The sequence below is a fragment of the Ambystoma mexicanum genome, chromosome 2q, assembly GCF_040938575.1.
Source record: "Ambystoma mexicanum isolate Mex_15411 chromosome 2q, UKY_AmexF1_1, whole genome shotgun sequence".
Taxonomy (NCBI): Eukaryota; Metazoa; Chordata; class Amphibia; order Caudata; family Ambystomatidae; genus Ambystoma; species Ambystoma mexicanum.
In genome coordinates, this window is record NC_090924.1 from 1,147,998,304 (window position 1) to 1,148,017,180 (window position 18,877).

Sequence of the window (18,877 nt, forward strand, 5' to 3'; positions counted from 1 at the left end):
CGATTGTCCTCTGCAACGCTCTGGATATGCTATGGGATCTGGTGTCCTATCCTTAGGTTGCTCTAGATCAGACCATCTTACTTCCTTGTCCACCTGCAGGCTTCCCTCTGGGGCACATGCACCTACTCCCTCTTCCCCATGAAAGGATTCCCTCTCTTTGTCTGACATGTCTAGTCCCCAACTAGTGTGACTCTCATCCCCTTTACCCTTATCTAAGGTTAGTCTGCTTAAGGATAAGGCTCTATGCTTCAGACCGAATGGATTTTCCTCTTCGCTTTGTAATTGGAAGACTAGGGATTGATCTTCCTTCCCTCGGCTTCCCGATTTGCTACCTCCCTTTAACTCTTGATAGGCCTTATCTATACTATCTCTGATACTTCCTATATCAAAGATTTCTTCTCGGGCCACTCTAGATGGACCTGACATCGCTCCCTTTAACGGGAGGAACTCTTCTATTCTGTCCCATCGTATTGGAGTGCTTGGCTCCATTAGCCCCTTTTGAATGCGGTTAATATCAACCTCCAGCTGTTTCCTCTTGCGTTCTAATTCTTCATCTAATTATCTTCTCTTTTTCGCTTCCCTTCTAACAATCTCCTCTTCTTGTCTTATCTCTTCTCTCCTTACACCTGCTCTCCTTTCTTTCTCTTCTTTTCATCTCTGTATTCTTCTGTCCCTTAATATCTGCACTTCCTCTTCTCTCTTGCTTTCATGTCTATCCCATTCCTCTTTTTCGCTCTGCCTGTTGTCTTGCTTTCTCTGCCCTTTCTTCTTTCTTTTGTTTCTCCTCCTGATACATCTGTCCTCGCCACTGTCTGCTCTTTCTTTTATACTCATATTCCTTTAATCTTTTTTTGCATTCCTTGTCTTTCCTATCTTGTGCGTCCTGGTCTTCTTTTTACCTTACTTCCTCAATGCTATTCCAATCTAGCTTGAGTAATATCTGTCCTCCCATCCATTTGTTCTGTACGAGCGTTACCTCGTCAGCTTTCTCCTTTTCTCTTTTCCATCTCTTAATCTCTCGTTCTATCTCTGTCGATACAGTTGATCGCTCATTTTTCTCTTCCATGTTTTGTATGATCTTAAAGATCTCCTCTTTTTTCTTACTCTCCTCTGTACTATAGTCACTGCTATAAGTGGGTGGTTCATATATTGCGTTACTATACCCCGTCATCGATTTCAGTTCCTTTAAAGGATACAATCCTATTTCTTTCGTATTATCGCCATTTATTTCAAATGAGGTAAGGGGAGCAGAGGGCTCAACACCTTCCTCCTTATACTGGTTAAGAATATACTCTTCAGGTGGCAAATTTTCCTCTCTTCCTGATACATTTTCCAAAGTTCCAAAATAGCTAACCTTTTCTCCAACTTCTTTCCCTTGTACGCAGCGTGCAAGTATGTGGTCATGTGTTGCAATACCGCTTTTGACAATGATCCACCTTGCAGCCATGGCATGAAAATCTTATCTGCTGTGCCTTTCAACCATTCCGCACCATACTGACTATACTGTTTAAGCTTAGGCATGTGCTTTGATAATGTCTTTCATGAATGCATCAGAGGAGGGATATCTCCCATTGTGATGAGTCACAATGGACTGTCAATACTTACCAGAATGTATAAAATACCTTTGCAGCTTAATTTTTATTCTTAAAAAAATAAATATGAGCATGCTCCAACAATCGCTGCTCAAAACCTCTATTTCAACAAATTTCTCTGTCTACCTCTGGATTGGTACCAACCACTTCCCTAGGTAGATAGTATAATTTCTTGACAACTATTTGTGTCGCTCTTTGACACCTTACTTCAACACAAACACAAACAGACAAACCAGTCAACTCTTCACATAAAAACCACGGAGATCACCCGTTTTCCTCTCACCCCTACTTAATACTCTGATCACAGAGTTTAGCTCATCTTCTTATGTGGACCTGTCCATACGTAGCCTAGAGACCCCCGCTGGGGTGTAAGACGACCTCTTCTAAACCCCTTGGGTTAGGACTCTCAGGCGCTATATCTCTCTCTCGCTTTACACAATATTTCCTGTTACTCACGTTACTTTCGTTACTTTTTAAATTATCACAACCCCGTCCCCTTAGTTTGCCATTCCCCTCAGTCTACGCACCATTCACTCATTTGGCTCAAGGGTGATATCGTCTCCTCCTCCAATCGACCACTTTCACCTTCCGTCCGCAAAGCGCCTGTGGAAACCAGGTAGCGATTTCGTCAAAGAGGGACCCTGCCCACCGTGTCGATTTTCTTCCAGGATTTCCATTTGGGCATTCTCCACAGGAAACCCGCGATCTTCCAGCTAGATGGCGGTGAATGTCCGATCATCCGAAAAACAGAGTTTTATCAGGTCAATGGTTCTTTATCAACCACCCGACATTGCTACCATGTGAACCCAGGGGACCTTAAATCAGTAACATGTCATGCATGTACTGATGTATATGTATATATATCATGTAATATGTCTGACCTGGCGGGTTTAACACCACCCGCCTGCACTTGCCCATTCCCATTGAGTCCTACAGGACTCAATGGGAATGGGGTTTTACCGAATTCTGCCTCCGGAATTCCCGGGACACGGGGGTCGTAATGCCCCGGTAAATCCGGGAATCACAGAGGCGGAATGGTAATACGAGTCCGGCGGTAACCTGCTGGTTTTTCTGGCTCGGTTACCGCCGGACTGATAATGAGGCCCAAGGTGTTCTTTCTTTGTACCTTAACACAAGATGATTCAGCGTCTCATGGTTACTGTTCTTCAAGGATTGATAACCAGTTCTTGTCTGCTCCATCCTTTGACCAGGCCAGACAGCTCTTCCGGGCCTTTCCATGCTCTTAGCTGGGATGCAGAATAACTCTTACATCAAATAATAAGACCGACTCAGGAAGTTGGCAAAAAAGTCTCATCTGACTGTTTTACTATGAATTGTCTAAAACACGGAGTCACAACGGACATCATTAACACACATTTGCTGAAGTGCTCTCAAAGCTTTTCGTAAAAAACAACACTTTTATAGTAAAAACTTGTCATGTGTGAGGTCATACTACGTGACAAATAATAGAAACCTATGGATTGTTGTGATATGCTCAAGGGGAATATCTAAGTATACTTTCTATATAGGGACTGGTTGTGATTGGGTCTCTACTGCCAGGTGGACAACTTATGCACACCTTAGTGCAAGTCATCTTCATCAGTTATTAGATACACAGTATATCATTGGGCCTCATTCAGAGTATGGAGGTAATCATAGCGCTATTTGCGCCATGACTACCTCCCATACCGGTACCGAGTCCGACCCGGTTCAATGGGGACTTACCGGTCCATTCCGACCTTGGAGGGACTGATAAGTCCCCATTGAAAAAACCATTCCCCATTCCCATTTCAGCCCCCATAGGGCTCAATGGGAATGGGGAAGTAGCTAATAATGGTACCGAAATTTGCGGTACTGTTATTAGCTCTATATTCCCTTAACGGGTCCCATCCTTAACTCCTGGTCAGACCAGGCGTTAAGGAAGGGACCCGCTAAGGGAACTCGGAATAGGGCGCAAAGAGATTACTGTACCGGTGTCCTTACTGGTGCTGGTAATCCCTTTGTGCCCAACTCATAATGAGGCCCATTGGCTCTCAAAATATAAGGCCCTTCGTTATATGGTACTCTATAATTGGTTGGCACGTTTGTACCCTTCTGGAACATTAGGCTCACTAACAGCACGTAAGCTAGTAGCCCAGATGTCAGTGGGTGGACTTTGACAATGTCTACCCACCCAATTAGCCCAACAATTCTCATTGCTCATGCTGTCTGCCATTCAGATTGTCTTTGAACTTGGCCTTGCAAAGTATCCTTGCTCCTGGTAATAAAAGGGCGTGCAATCACATGCTAACTCAAGTCTAGAGCAGCATGCCCACCTTCTATTTCTATCGATAGCCCACGTGACAGGATACCATATTTCAACCTTTTTTGCAGCATTTCATTGTCTTTAATTAACAAACTTGGCACTCATGGGGCCTCATTACAAGTCACCCGGTATGGAAATAACGGTGGCAGTAAACTGCCGCCACTGTTGTTTCCATACCGGGTGATCTCGAGTCCTGCAGGCGGAGGAGTCATTCCCGCCATGTCTGACCTGGCGGGTTTAACACCACCCGCCTGCACTTGCCCATTCCCATTGAGACCTACAGGACTCAATGGGAATGGGGTTTTACCGAATTCTGCCTCCGGAATTCCCGGGACACCGGGGTCGTAATGCCCCGGTAAATCCGGGAATCACGGAGGCGGAATGGTAATACGAGTCCGGCGGTAACCTGCTGGTTTTTCTGGCTCGGTTACCGCCGGACTGATAATGAGGCCCAAGGTGTTCTTTCTTTGTACCTTAACACAAGATGATTCAGCGTCTCATGGTTACTGTTCTTCAAGGATTGATAACCAGTTCTTGTCTGCTCCATCCTTTGACCAGGCCAGACAGCTCTTCCGGGCCTTTCCATGCTCTTAGCTTCATGCTGCTGCAACACAGCTTTCTGATCACTCTTTGTCCGTGGGTCTGAGCTTACTAAATATGTGACACTGATGTCCAGCTTCTATATAATGGCGGCACCGCCTGCAGTAAGCTAGCCTTTAAAATTAGTCTTCTTGCATTATTAAACGGCTTGCATTTTCTGCAGTCACACATGCAATCTTCATTCCACATATGAAAGTTTACTCGATTCCTTATTTCGTCATCAGATTCCATCCTCTTCTTGAGCCACTCGTCTCAGTGCGCCATGTTTGCTTCTTATGACCTCACCAGTTTCTCTTTCTCTCATCTTCATATTCCTTATCTCTACGTGTATACATTGTATAGGGTTTTCTCAATGGATACCTTTTCTCGAAGGCTCTTCACGGAATTGACACAATCACTGGTGTCATGCATGACGCGATTTCTGGTTTCCAGCATATAGGTAGGAGGGGGCTGGACTTCCTGCAGAAGCATTCGGCTGCTCCTTTACAACCCAAAATTGGTGTTCAAGCATTGGTAACAAATGGCAAAGAAGCCTCTTGTCAAGCTTTGCAGGCAGCGTTAGACATGGTGGACTGTGCACCCCATTTCCTGGGTACAGCATCAGCTGTGAGGTGTCAATTGTGGATGAGAACTTCAGCAGTCACATCTGATGTCCAGGAGAAATTGCTGCAGATGCCCTTTGATGGGGCTAATCTTTTTGTTGTGAAAGGAGATGAATTACTGGAGAACTTTAATGCTTACAAGTCTTAAGCACAATTATTCAGCCTAGCGGTGCACCAGCTGGTGACTTCTTTTTCCTCCTCAACACCAACACCTCTTTGAGGTGTCATCTCCTCACTCGACATGGATGGGGGGTATTATACTGGCATGTAAATGAATGGTGTTCTACTATTTCAGAGGTTAGGGCAATTCAGACAGTGTTTCAGGGATATTGCCTCCCTTTTCTGAGAAGACCACCCAAACACTCCCCTTCACAAATATCTTCTCCGTCAAACCCTTTGCTTTTACAGGAGGTACAATTCCTCCTACAAAGGGACACCATAGACTGTGTTCAAGCACTGGAAAGGGGAAAAGGGTAGTATTTCCCCACGTTTTTCATTGCCAAAAGGACAGGGATTTGCATACCATTTTGGACCCAAGATCCTTGAACAAGTTCCTCAGGAAAGACAATTTCAAGATGGTGACCTAGTCCCAGATCCTACAGAGTTACAGGATTAGTTGGTTTCACTAGGCCTGTATGTTGTTTATTTCCCCATGCCTATCCATCTAAAATCACAGGGTAGTGATAGGTAGCACTCATTCACCTAATCTTAGAGATCTTAACCAAACTTCTGTTATTGGTGGAAAATCATTGCTGAAGTGCAGGGATGCATGTATTCCTCTACCTGGATGATTGGCTCACTAGAGCTTATTCTATGGAACAAACATCATTTTATCTATGCCACATCCACTCACTTGTACACAGATTGGGCTTTCTCCCTAATCTTAAAGAAGTCACACTTAACACCATGACAGCATCTTCAATTCATTGAAGCAGTCCTAAACACTCACTCATGAACATCTATTGCACCTAAGGACAGGGTCTCCAATATCTCACAGATGGAGAGCAGCCCTGCCAGCCCCATCCTTCAGTCACCTCCTGAACCTCATGGAATCCTGATTTTTCCTGCTGCCAGAGGCTTAACTAAGAATTGTGTCCTTAAAAAATCTTCATTCTCAGTAGTCCCAGTTATCAGGGGGAATGACAGACCTTCTTCAATTCACAACACGGGTATCCAATGATCTTCATTTGTTGGCCGTATGGGACAACTTGATGATAGGTGAGCCATTTTGTCAGCTGAACCTGGAGATTACTGTGGTCTGTGAGAGTCCTGAGGGTATTGTCACTCCTACTCCCCTTGGATCCTCTATGCAGGTGGCCAGGCAAAGGCATCGCTTTTGGATACTGACCCTGGCATTGAAGAAGCGAGGGAGGATCACATGGGTGGAGGGTTCTTGAGGATTGGGCGTGCGATGCCCCTAGGCGAGACATGGTATCCCGCTTTTCCCAGTAACAGTCAACCTAACCCGCTGGCAACCTTTATAGGCTGTTGCAAGCCAATTCCCCTAATTATTCCACACACAACACCTGACAGTACTGAGATGAAGAAAAGGCAACTGAGAGTAATGAAGATTACCACTCTTCACCACTGAGACGAGGAAGCTGCATCCCAAACACTGGGAAGGTCGTCAGGGATGTCTGCCTAACTATGGTCTGGCACGTTTAATTAACCTGACACACCTGTAGCCTGTCAGAGGACTGTAGATGCATAAAATGAGCAACTAACTAGGAGAAAGAGAGCACACAAGGAGAACCAGCAAAGAGAGCTGTGAAGGGGAAGCAGATACACCAGCAGGGAATCCGCTCTTCGTGGCACAGTCGTGGTGGAAATGGACGCCAACCCTGGATGCCATCAGACCCTGACCTCAAAGAACGCTATCCACATTTGTAAAAAGCAGCAAGCATGGCTCGCACTGGCGGTGTTCCCTGCCCCAGAAGTGGAGGGGAGACTGCAGTAGAATCTGTTGGGAGTAGGCTGCTGATCAGTGTCAGAGGGACACACGAACACCAGTGAGATCCGGGATGACCCACATGCAACATGAGCAGACCACTGGTGAGTGTCAGAGAGACACACAGGCACTGGGGAGCTCCGAGCAAGACCGCAGGTAATTGCCGGTCCACATACTGAATGACAAACTATATGAAAATGTAATCTTGCAATAAACCAAGGTATACTGAATACTGAACTACATGAAACCTTAACATTGCAAGAACTCAAGGTATGCTAAACGCCAAACTATATGCACACTTAGCATTACAAAGAAACACAGATATTCTGAACACTGACCTATATGAGACTGTCTTCTGAACACTGTATTATAGGTAAAACTTCCCTTTGAAATAAACAAACACATAGAATTGCGAACTCTAAAACAATTTTACCGTGAAACAATGGAAGTGTGCCTACAAACCTGCATTTGATTAATAAACATAAAAATATTTTTGAACTCTGAATTGAAACTCAAATCATAGTAAAGCTGTGTTTCACACGAAATGGCATCTAACCTTACAACTGACTCTGATAAAGACTAAAGAACGCATGAACAATGAGCTTCAATGGATGAATGCAGTGTGGCAAGACAGATACTTGGCGAAGGGTGTGTGATACATGGTGGCAGGGGCACGAGGCAGTTCAGGAAAAGCCAAAGGATATAACATTTCAACCTAAAAGCCAGGGGACCAGCACAGCAGAGTCAAGTAAGAGTGACTTGGTGCACAGGAGCAAGTGCCAAGGAACGTGTATGTTGGACTGAGAAGTCCTGGGGTCCTGCTTGCATGACCTGTGATGGGTGTACCGTGTGGTCTGACAACTGCACTTGACCAGAGAATCCTAATCGGTGAGAGCTAAATACATTACTTTTTTAAAAAAAAATGTTTTATTGTATATGGTTACAAGAATTTAACCTTTCACAAACGTACAAAGTATTTAAGCTGAGAATACAACCAAAAGCTTAAAAGGCAATAAATCCAAAACAGATAAAACAATTTTTCAACCTTCGGCTCTTACAAAAAAGGACAGGAGGAAAGACAGACTAGAGAACAAATTGGAGGAGAGAAAAAGAGGAAAAGAGCGGAAACTCAGGAGACAGAAAGGAAACTTCCGCAGGAAATCAATTGTCCAAACTTTGGCATTCCTCGGGGGCAACATATTTCACTTCAGACCCCCAAACAGACATTTTAGATTTTAGTTCTATCTTACAGTCCTCCAGCTTCTTAACTACAGCAATCGTCTTTTGTTGTGATTGACCATCAATCAGGCTTTCCCAAAAATGGTCATGTACCCAGTACGTTGAATCAAAAGTGAACCTGCTGAAGAACTGTTGTCTGGAGTTTCTTGTGCCCTCACACTCCATCATCAGATGTTTGATGGATTGATTTTCTGGCTTAGCACAAGACTGACACAACTTCAGGGCTAATGCCCCCATTCCTCTTCTTGCTAGAATTTCCCCAGTATGTAAAATATTTAATCTTAATCTCAGAAATGTGTTCCTCAGTCTCCAATCTGGGAACTTTATTAGATATTTACTGAGGAAGCCCAGTTTCCTTTCTGACATTTGGAGAGGATTCGGATTAGGCCCTGATCTTATTTTAACAAGAGTCTGGATCCAGTCTATTTCCTCCCATTTATTTTTGGCCTATGTTGGGTTTTACTCCTAACTACATTACAAAACAAGCTCAATAAAACTAAAGCAACACTTTTGAACTATACTTATTGTCTTGGGAACAGAATCCCGAGTCCCTTTTTGTTCTGGATTGTGCTACTTAAAACTTGGGGAAGGGAACCCCAAGGATTGGTCTTGAGCTATATTGCCTTGAACTGAAGAAGGTAACCTTTGAGACTTTTCTTTCATGGAACTTTCTTATAAGTGGGGAAGGGGGGCTGAGAGAAAGCTGTGAGCTGGAAGAAGCTTAGAAGTTTGAGTTAAACACAGTTTATTTTGAGGATACATAAAAAGGTAGCAGGCACCCTCTCTAGAAAGAACATGGCATGATAACCTGTTCTGTGTTTTCTTTTCCCACTTTGAGAGTCCGCAGCCATCGCTTTTTGCTCAATATACTTTCACAAAGGAGGAATATCCAATTGCATATGAGTCTGTGTCCCGCCCACAAGGGCAGTCCTGCACCAAAATGCCAGACAAACCTCCTTTGAACAAGAGTACCAACAGCAACCCCAGATACATGTTTCAGTATTGTTGGGCCCCATCAGTGAGGTGGAGCTGTGCCTTTAGGCACAGTGAGCAAGGGGCCCACGTCTGGGTTTCCCCGGGTAACTTAGGATGACCAACCCTAAGTTCCTTGCAAAGATGCAAAAAAGGTAGCAGGTGCCCATCTCTAGAAAGAACATGGCATGATAACCTGTTCTGTGATTTTTTTCTCACTTTGAGAGTCCGCAACCATCACTTTTTGCTCAATGTACTTTTCACAATGGAGGAATATTCATTTGCATATGATATGATAGGTTATTTCTAACGTGCTCAATACCCAGAGGTTTCAAAGCGTGGACCCGGGGATCGAACTTGAGTTGCTTCGTGTCGTCTTGCTTCCAAGGCAAGAACGTTGCCCCTGAGCTATCCTCCTGAGACACAGTCTTTGTCCCGCCCACAAAGGAGTCCAGTACCAAAATGCCAGGCAAACCTCCTTTGAACAAGAGTACCAACAGCAACCCCAGACACATGTTTCTGCCTTGCTGGACCTCATCACTGCGGTGGAGCTATGCCTCTCAGCATAGTGAGCAAGGGGTCGACGTCTGGGTTCCACCAGGTAACTTAGGGTGACCAATCCTAAGTTCCTTGCAAAGATACAAAAAAGGTAGCAGGCGCCCCTCTCTAGAAAGAGCATGGCATGATAACCTATTCTGTGTTTTTTCCCATTTGAGAGTCCGCAGCCATCGCTTTTTGGTCAATGTACTTTTCACAAAAGAGGAATAACTATTTGCATATCAGTGTTTGTCCCGCCCACATGGGTAGTCCACCACCAAAATGCCAGGCAAACCTCCTTTGAACAAGAGTACCAACAGGAACTCCAGATATATGGTTTAGCCTTGTTGGGCCTCATCATGGTCCCATGTAGAAATATCCCTGAGAAAATGTCTCCATTACAAAATTTCACAGTGATTTGGCCGTGCTAATGTCATGCAGAATAAATAAAATGAGAACCATTTAACTAACTGTTGAACATCTATCAGTGTAACAATAAACTGTTTATAGGCATACAATGTGCAATTTGAATTCAGTGAAGGAAAATCTTGTCAATTACTGTGAAATGTAAACACGACGCATGTCTCGAGTACAAAGAAACCTGCCATAGCGCGAGCAGCCAAGTGTGAAAGAAAGCAGCTACTGTGTCAGTTAATGAGCTCAACATGTGTTGAAGGGAGGAAACCGACAAGGTGCAGGCTTGGCACACAAGAAGAGGCTATTTCATATTAAAGGTGAGCCTGTCACATATAATTTCTAATGCAAAGGTTTTCGTTAAATGAAGCAGAAAATAAGAAAGATTTAAGTCAACTGGGAGCACGTTAAAAAAATAAGTTTATTTGCAGTTCTATGTTCCTGGATCATTCTTTTTTAACAAGTTGGTGCAATTCTAACCACCCAATGAACCCGACGAGGCTCTCTTGTTTCAGCTCATCCGGGTCTCCCGGCGGTTTCTGCCTGCGACATAGCAGAGGCATTACTGAGAACTTAATTAGGCTAATCAGTCTAACTACCAGGCCAGAGGTACTCTCATGAGACAGCGGGTGAACTTTATTGTAGGGACTCTCTCGTATCTTCATTTGACAAGTAGGTAGGTACTGCGTGACGTATGGAACAGCAGCCATATACATGTGGGCACTGTAGGAACCGTATGAGGCCACACATCGTGAAATGCAAGACGGAAAGCCTATCCCGTTCAATTAAATACACATGTGCGCACACATACACTCATTAGGTCTATGGCGGCAATAGTGAAATCAAAATATTGAGATGACCAAAAATATGTGTGTGAGGTGCATTTTTCACACCGATATTTTGTACAACGAAATTATTTAAAGGTGCACCTGTGCAAGTACAATCAAGTACTGTTTGCTGGACGGCCACGACGAGCGGCTCTCTACAGCACATTTGGACCTGCATTGAATCTTGAGGCGCGTCTGACTCACGGCCTGGAGGACGTCTTTGAAGGCAACACTGCCCCTTGCCTGTCCTTGAAAGGACAAAGAAAAAGATGACTGTGTTGGCACGCTGTGCCCGAACTGTGTATTCTGTGCACCTGGACGTAGTGCTTGCACGCTTTGTGCCTCCTGGATGTAGTGCTTATGAGCACTGTGAAGTGACTAGAAAATACTCGTTCTATTCCTTTCTTTGTGTTTATTTTCTCCCTTCTCTGTTTTTCTCTCCAGGACAGCTGTTTGTCAACCCCTCCTCCGTGGTGGCCACACCCCAACATGCCCCTTTATCTTCTTGTGAGCCTGCGCACCTGTGCAAGTACAATCAAGTACTGTTTGCTGTTCGAGGTGTGCGGCGCGGGGGCCACTAATCTCAATCTAACGTCTTAGTGCAGAAACACAGTGGTGGCATCACTGTTGGAAAAAGAGGATAGAATTGTGTAATCTATTCTGGGTCACAGACTAGCTCTTTCGAGTCCAAAACGGTGCAAAGTATCGGATAAAGCGCCGCTCCTTTGTTTCCCCGCGATACTGCAGCTTAGACCCTGTCATTCCCAGTGTCTTCCTTACAAACACCTTGTGAGCATACTGCATTACTTTCATAGAATACATGTTGCTTTAATTGTCAAATCACTTTGTGGACAAATTGCAAACACTTGAATCAAATTTCAGCATTATTACTTGCGCTGGTTGTCTAAAATGTATACTCTGACAACTGATATACCAGTTTATCAAAACACTAAGTGAAGCTCCACTAGTTGTTCAAAAACAGCCGTTTTGTTCAACGAAGGCTGCAACCATGCTTACACCTCATAAAACTCGGAGAGCAGGCATCAGCCTGAATAATACCTTTTTTGAGTGTTTCCCCTCTCGAAATACAGAAATAAATAAAGGGTTACCTTTGACACCCCTTATTCGTGTTGAAGAGCAGAGATCCCCAGGTGATCGAGCAATCATACACAATCAGGTATCAGACCAAACCATTCTGAATTCCGTTAAAGCCGTCCGAGCTGTCACTATCAATTCCACGCCAATAGCCTCAACTCCTATTCCCTTTTGTCTGGGCTCATGCGATGACTCTGCTATATCGATATGTGCTTCACAATGTGAATCACCAATCTCCATTATGAATGAAATAGAATCATGCAAAAGCATGATTGAATCTGTTTCCTCTTCAATATCTCTCTCACGCTCTGCATCTCGCTCCTTTGTTCATCATACACCGCGAGCTTGCCATAAACCTCTTCCTGCCAAAGAACAACTGGCGTCACCGGCAATTAATACTGCCATGTTGGAACTGGCGTTCGCAGCAATAAATTCATCAGTACAGGGTCTATTTAAACTCTTTGACACATTAGATCACAAATTTAATAAGCAAACTGCGATTTTGGAGGATCTTGCTAATGGCCTGGTTGCCAATCGTAAGCTTCTCGAAGCACTAAGCACAAAGTGCTCTCAACTAGAGTTTGGTAATCATTGCCCAACTAACCCATCACATGCCTGTTGCAGGGGTACCACCACACATTACTGAAGACTTATCATATATTGACCTTTCATCAAATCTGGCTGACCCAGAGATAGATAGATGTAATTCTCAGACAAGACCTCAAATGGGATCTAACCAGCAATCTAAAAAACTCTCTCGCATGAAGCCTAGCATTAGACAGCCTAAAATCAAAGGCCTGAGAGTTATGACAAAAAAGACAAAAAATATGCCTAATATTAAAGAGCCCAAAAAACCGTTTCAGGCCATTGGTGGCACAATTCCACCGCCACTGCCCACAGCGCCTGCTACAAATACCAAGTTACATAACAAGGATTTGTGGCTGGTATCTGAGACAGTGGGTCTGGTAACTAATACTAATGCACCTAATTCTGAAAGAAGCATATCTACGGTGACATTGCCTCTCCCACATTCTCCCCTGAACCAACTGGTAGATGCCTTGACATCAGGAAAAAAACCTCAGCTGTCATCTCCAAGTGTCCCGTTAATGAACACCACCTTGTTGTCTCTTACTGACTCTAACATAATTCCATCTAAAGCAGAACATATGCAAAACATGGCTGCATCTATTAAACAAATGGTTGATGCATATCTGTTTGAACATGGGGTTTTAACCAATGAGGCTGGCATACATACATACATACATGCTGGCCCTCTACTCCATTGAGTATTCTTTACAATACCGGTTATCCGGTTTCTTTGCACAATATAATTGTTGGTATTATTTAACCCAGTTATGTCCAGAAAGAATTAAGGTCTTGAAACTTAACAATTTCTTACCTATTTTTTCTTTTGTTTTTGTTTTTGCTTTTCTTCTTACAGGGGCCACCTATTTGCCCTGATGAGGCGGTTCTTGTAAAGAAAAAAATATTTATCCCACTGATGTAATTAGAAGTCGGATAATCCTTCCGCCGAAACGTGTACCATGTGTTTCAAACCAAAGACACTAAGAATCATTTACTGTCAGGCCAGTACTCGACATCGAGAATCTGACTAGGTTTCCCCTGTCACGTTGGCACCTGTTAGATGAGATGCTTTTGGCACCTGCTAGATGAGATGATTTTTTGAATATTAGCTACTCTATTGAACATAATGTTTGTTGGATTTCTACATGTGTTCCACACGGGTTAGGTTTGACACTCATATTCACCTGTGTACCTCTTCCTTACGGGAGATGTTTTGTACTTTCCATTTAATAAGCACTAAAGAGCCCGTATGGTGTATGTTCAGTACTTCAAATTTACTTATGTACTGAAGCAAAACTTTAATTTCTGTTTTTAGTCTTTATTTTTTCCAAGATTGTTGAATTTTGCCACATGTATGATGTCTACAAATGCTTCTTGTTTTAATGTTTTTGTTTTAATACAAACCACGTATGTTCACAGCCTTTGTTGTATGTGAGTTTCCTTGTTCAAACCCTTTTTTTCTTTCTGGACAATCCCATGGGTTATAAACTTAGGGATTTCAACCATTAGTACCAATATACCAGGTTTCCCAATACTTACTACATAATTGTTTCATTTATTGACAATAATTGGAGATTAACCTGGGCAGTAGCAGCTCTATCTTCTTTTGGTTTTGGCAAACATACAGAGCCTCTGAATCATGAGAGAGTGGGGGAGGGAGAACACCACACACACACAAAATCCCATGCAATGGGGGTGAAGAGCGCCCTCCACAATTGGATCTCCAACAGAAATATTCAGGGCACTCTTTCATTTTGAAGTGTAGAGATCGTAACTTCCCTTCGTATGTACTCAATCGTAGAAGTGTGCTGAACATCTTTAGCGATATTAGAAATCTGTGCGATGTATTTTCCAAAGACATTGCGCAAGTTGAATTCATCTCAGAATTTACCAATTCTACCATTAGATTATGGTTGCACTCAGGAGTGGATGCTAATGTAATCTGGAGAGAGAAAATGTCCCTTTTTAACATGGGTTTCCTATTGGCCTTGGAACCTGAGCAAGCGCCTCCAAAAAGTTACAATGTGTCTCTAAAACCTAATATCTATGTTAGTGCATATAACTCTGCTACTAGAGATTATGCCCAAGTAGGGAAATAGCCATGTTAACCACCAACACTCTCCACCCCCTCCACTTTAAATCTCGCGAGTTGGAACACTAGAGCACATTCTCACTTACACTCATCCTTTAAAGAGTTTGCCATTAAATTCCATATCATCGCACTTCAGGAAACATGGCTTACATCTATGCCAATTTGGGATGGTTATGACGTGGCTCTGTTACCAGCTTTATCAACAGGTGGCCGCCCTGTCGTCGGGCCTATTGGTGGCTGTGAATCTAAAGATGGGTCTGGAAATTAATGAATGGTTTGCGGAAAATGCTTATTTGCAATTGGTGGAAATTAAAATGGGCACATGGTGCTTGGCTTTGGTTAACTTATATCGTAACCCTATGGGTCTTTCTGATGAAGCATTCTATGGTACTCTAAGTAAGATGTTGCACCTAATTAATATCCCTAGCAACATAACACACACAGTGATCTTAGGCGACTTAAATCTAGATTGTTGGGCATCTAATCGTCATTTGAGAGAAGTCCGTAGATGGACTGCTTACATGGAAGAAAGACATTTCGTGATGATTAATGGGGCTACCCCTGGTGATATACCAGCAAATACAACCTGGTTTAGAAGCAACAGTTGCAGCACACTTGATTACATCTATGTTGACTCTATGCTTTTTCATTCGGTGACAAGTTTATCCATGCTTGTTTCCTCAAACAGCGACCATAAACTGCTATCGCTAAGCATCAGAGGTGAGTTTGTTGCACACCAAAGACCCAGCAGATTGCAACCAGTGCTAGCTAACACTGCCAAAACACGAGTTATCTGGTCTCCTAGAACTGTGTCAGCTTATGGTATATCTGTATTGGAAAATGCTGGATCACCATCGCCACTCCAATACACTGAGCTACTACTCCTTTTTACAAACACTTTCAAATGACAGTTGAATCCTCATGGTAAACATTGACATGTCTTTGATCATGACATACAGGCTGCTCGTGTGGCCTATCGCAAACAAAGAAGAGCTATCATCGCGATAGGATCGACAACCTGTCAGAATGACCTAAGGTATGCCAAATGCACTTACAAAAACTGGATTAAATCGAGGAAATACCTTACATATCAACGTGATAGTGAACACATGGCCATTGCCATGCTCAATAAAAACTCAGCTCAAATGTGGTCACTCCTGAACAATCACACTGGCTTCAGACAGGCTAATGCCCAACTGTCTGCTGTCAAAGAAAACACTTGGGTCAAATACTTCTCTAGACTCTATGCTGATCCTGAATTTGTTGAATGTGAATATACCATCCCAGACTCAACAGGTTGGCATTTAGCCTTCTCTCCATCCTCCATTGAATCTAAGATTCAACAAGCAAGCTCCTCGCGCGCTGCTGGTCCGGATGGTATTTCCAACATGACGCTGAAAATAAATCCCCCTGAGTGGTCTGTGATACTAGATAAAATCTTTAAATTAGTACTACAATCGGGCAGGGTACCAGAATCGTGGAAAACTTCAATCATCATCCCGATCTTTAAGAAAGGTGATCGTACCCTGCCTGAAAATTACAGGCCCATTGCATTACTAGATGCCCCAGGGAAAATATTCAAAAAAATAATGCTTCGAGAATTCAATAGTTGGACTGTGGAAAATCTACGAGACCCATGCCAATCGGGCTTTGTTGCGGGAATGGGGACCAATATCAATTCGGTCTGTCTAAACGCAATCAAAGCCAAATGTCAAGCCATGAAACAACCAGTGTTTTTTGCTTTCGTAGATTTGCATTCAACATTCGATTCGATCTCCAGGGTTTTACTGTTTAGAAAGCTAATCAGAGACCACTGTCCCAAGGTGCTTTATGATTTGATTTATGCTCTACACTCAGACACATCTATTCGAGTCAGACTCTCGCTTGATGGAGTATTATCCACATTAATAAAAACAGCAAGAGGACTCAAACAGGGATGTCTGTTAGCATCGTCCATCTTCAAGATGCTTTTACTGATATCCAGTCTGATTCTCCAAAACTGGGTGTACATACCATCAAGGCACTCATGTATGCAGACGATTTGGTTTTAATTGCCAAAACCCAGATTGGCTTACAAATTCTTCTAACATCCTTCCAACAATATATCCATCTGAACCACCTGAGAGTTAATACTAAAAAAACGCAAATTGTTACCTATAGCCCGAAAAAAACAGGGTCAAGGCGTTTTATATGAACAATTGATCAAGTAGAATTACAAACAGTCCCACATTATATCTATTTGGGTATGTGTTTTGAGGGTACTGCTAATGTGAATTCCCAGTTGGAGTGGCTTGAGAGAAAGCTTGACACAGCAATAGCACAAGCTAATATAATCATGGCAAAATTTGGCAAATTTTCTATCAAGCCAGCCTGGATCTACTGGATTCAGAAGGCAATCCCGGCCCTATTATATGGGCTAGAAACATTACTAAGTATCACAGCCTCTGAATTTGACAAATGGGAAGCCACATTTTGGAAACGAATTTTGCATCTACCAAGTTGTGTCCCAAATGCCTGGATTAGGTACGAGCTGGGCCTGCTTTCCCTTCGGGCCACCTACAACTGGAGATTATGTGCATTATTTAGGAAATGACTTCTCTCGACCTCAGTAGTAAAATCAACTGCATTTTTATGAAATGCCGATTTTACACTTGGACTTTTAGTCACCTCTCCGACCAAAGCTAAAATAAAGTTGTACCAGGCAGACTGGATAAATACACTTGACAAATGCTTACAATACAAGGGAGGCGACTATGATAGATTTCCACCCAAAAAACTAAAAACCTTGCCTTCGTATCTACTAAGATCCCTGACTCCGACATATAGACACGCAATTATGCGTCTACGCTTTAATCTATGGCTGACTCGAGAGGTCTTAATGAAACAGCGACTAATGTCTGTAGGCGATAATATTTGTCGGTTTTGTGCCACAAAAGGTATTCCTGAGACTCTACAGCACCTCATAACTCAGTGTCTTTGCCTGATTTCTCAGAGACAGAAACATTTTGGGAAACATTGCCAATATTTTTCAAATCTTAGTGAAGATACACGTTGGACTATTATTTTCAGCTGCAATAAGCCAATGATACAATATGCCACAGTAAATTTTCTATTGAGTCTCAATTTAACACCAGAGCCCACTGTATAGTGCCTTTCTCAAGACGGATATATATTCTGTCTTGACGGACCTATTGCAAATAAGTGTATCATTATTGACTGTAAATGCATGCGCAGAAACAATTACCAACAAACCACGAACTATGAATGTACCAGGAATGAATTACGAGTATATATATGTAAAGATCATGAATTGCAAATCTGTTGATATTGGTTTATTTCTTTTTTTCTTTTTTTCCTTTTTATGACTGATTTATTCTTTTCTCTTGTCTTTCTTTAACTGATTCTTCAAATGTATGAATAGAATTATGCAGTTGACTGTTATATTACTGATTTTTATTGTGAAATTATTTATGATGTGCAAATGTTATTATTGTATGGTTGATTAAATTCAACTAATTCAATAAAAAAAAATTTAAAGGGATATTATTACGTGATACCCTCATCAGTAAGGTAGAGTTGTGCCTCACTGAGCACAGTGAGCAAGTGTTCCACATCTGGGTTCCGCCAGGTAACTTAGGTGACCAACCCTAAGTTCCTTGCAATGATACAAAAAAGGTAGTAGGCACCCCTCTCTAGAAAGAACATGGCATGATAACCTGTTCTGTGTTTTTTTCCCACTGTGAGAGTCTGCATCCATCGCTTTTTTCTCAATGTATTTTTCACAAAGGAGGAATATCCATTTGCATATCAGTCTTTTATTTATTTATTTATTTATTTATTTATTTATTTGTTTGTTTGTTTCTACCACGCTGGAGCCCACAGCCATCGGGGCACCAACACTAACACAGTTGGACTTTATACATACGTATTACAAGACAACATAGAACGATAAGTTGTTGTAGGGTCTAGAGTGGAAAGGGGGATTTTTCTGAACAGGTTGGTCTTGAGCTTTCCGCGGAAAATGCTTTAGGAGGGCTCTAATCTGATTGGAAATGGAAGCTTATTCCAT

The 18,877-nt window shown here is 42.7% G+C and overlaps 1 protein-coding gene across 2 annotated transcripts in view; it reads left to right on the top strand.

Moving 5' to 3' along the window:
• Positions 1–18,877, top strand: part of COL28A1 (collagen type XXVIII alpha 1 chain) — a 1,696,952-nt gene that overhangs the window by 1,614,137 nt on the left and 63,938 nt on the right. The window contains exon 36 of one of the 2 annotated variants that reach the window (XM_069648530.1): positions 13,573–14,091. The exons of the other annotated variant lie outside the window; for it this stretch is intronic. The gene's annotated coding sequence lies outside the window, so the exon portion shown is untranslated. Of the gene's footprint in view, positions 1–13,572; positions 14,092–18,877 lie in introns of those variants that run through there. 2 annotated transcript variants of the gene reach the window in all.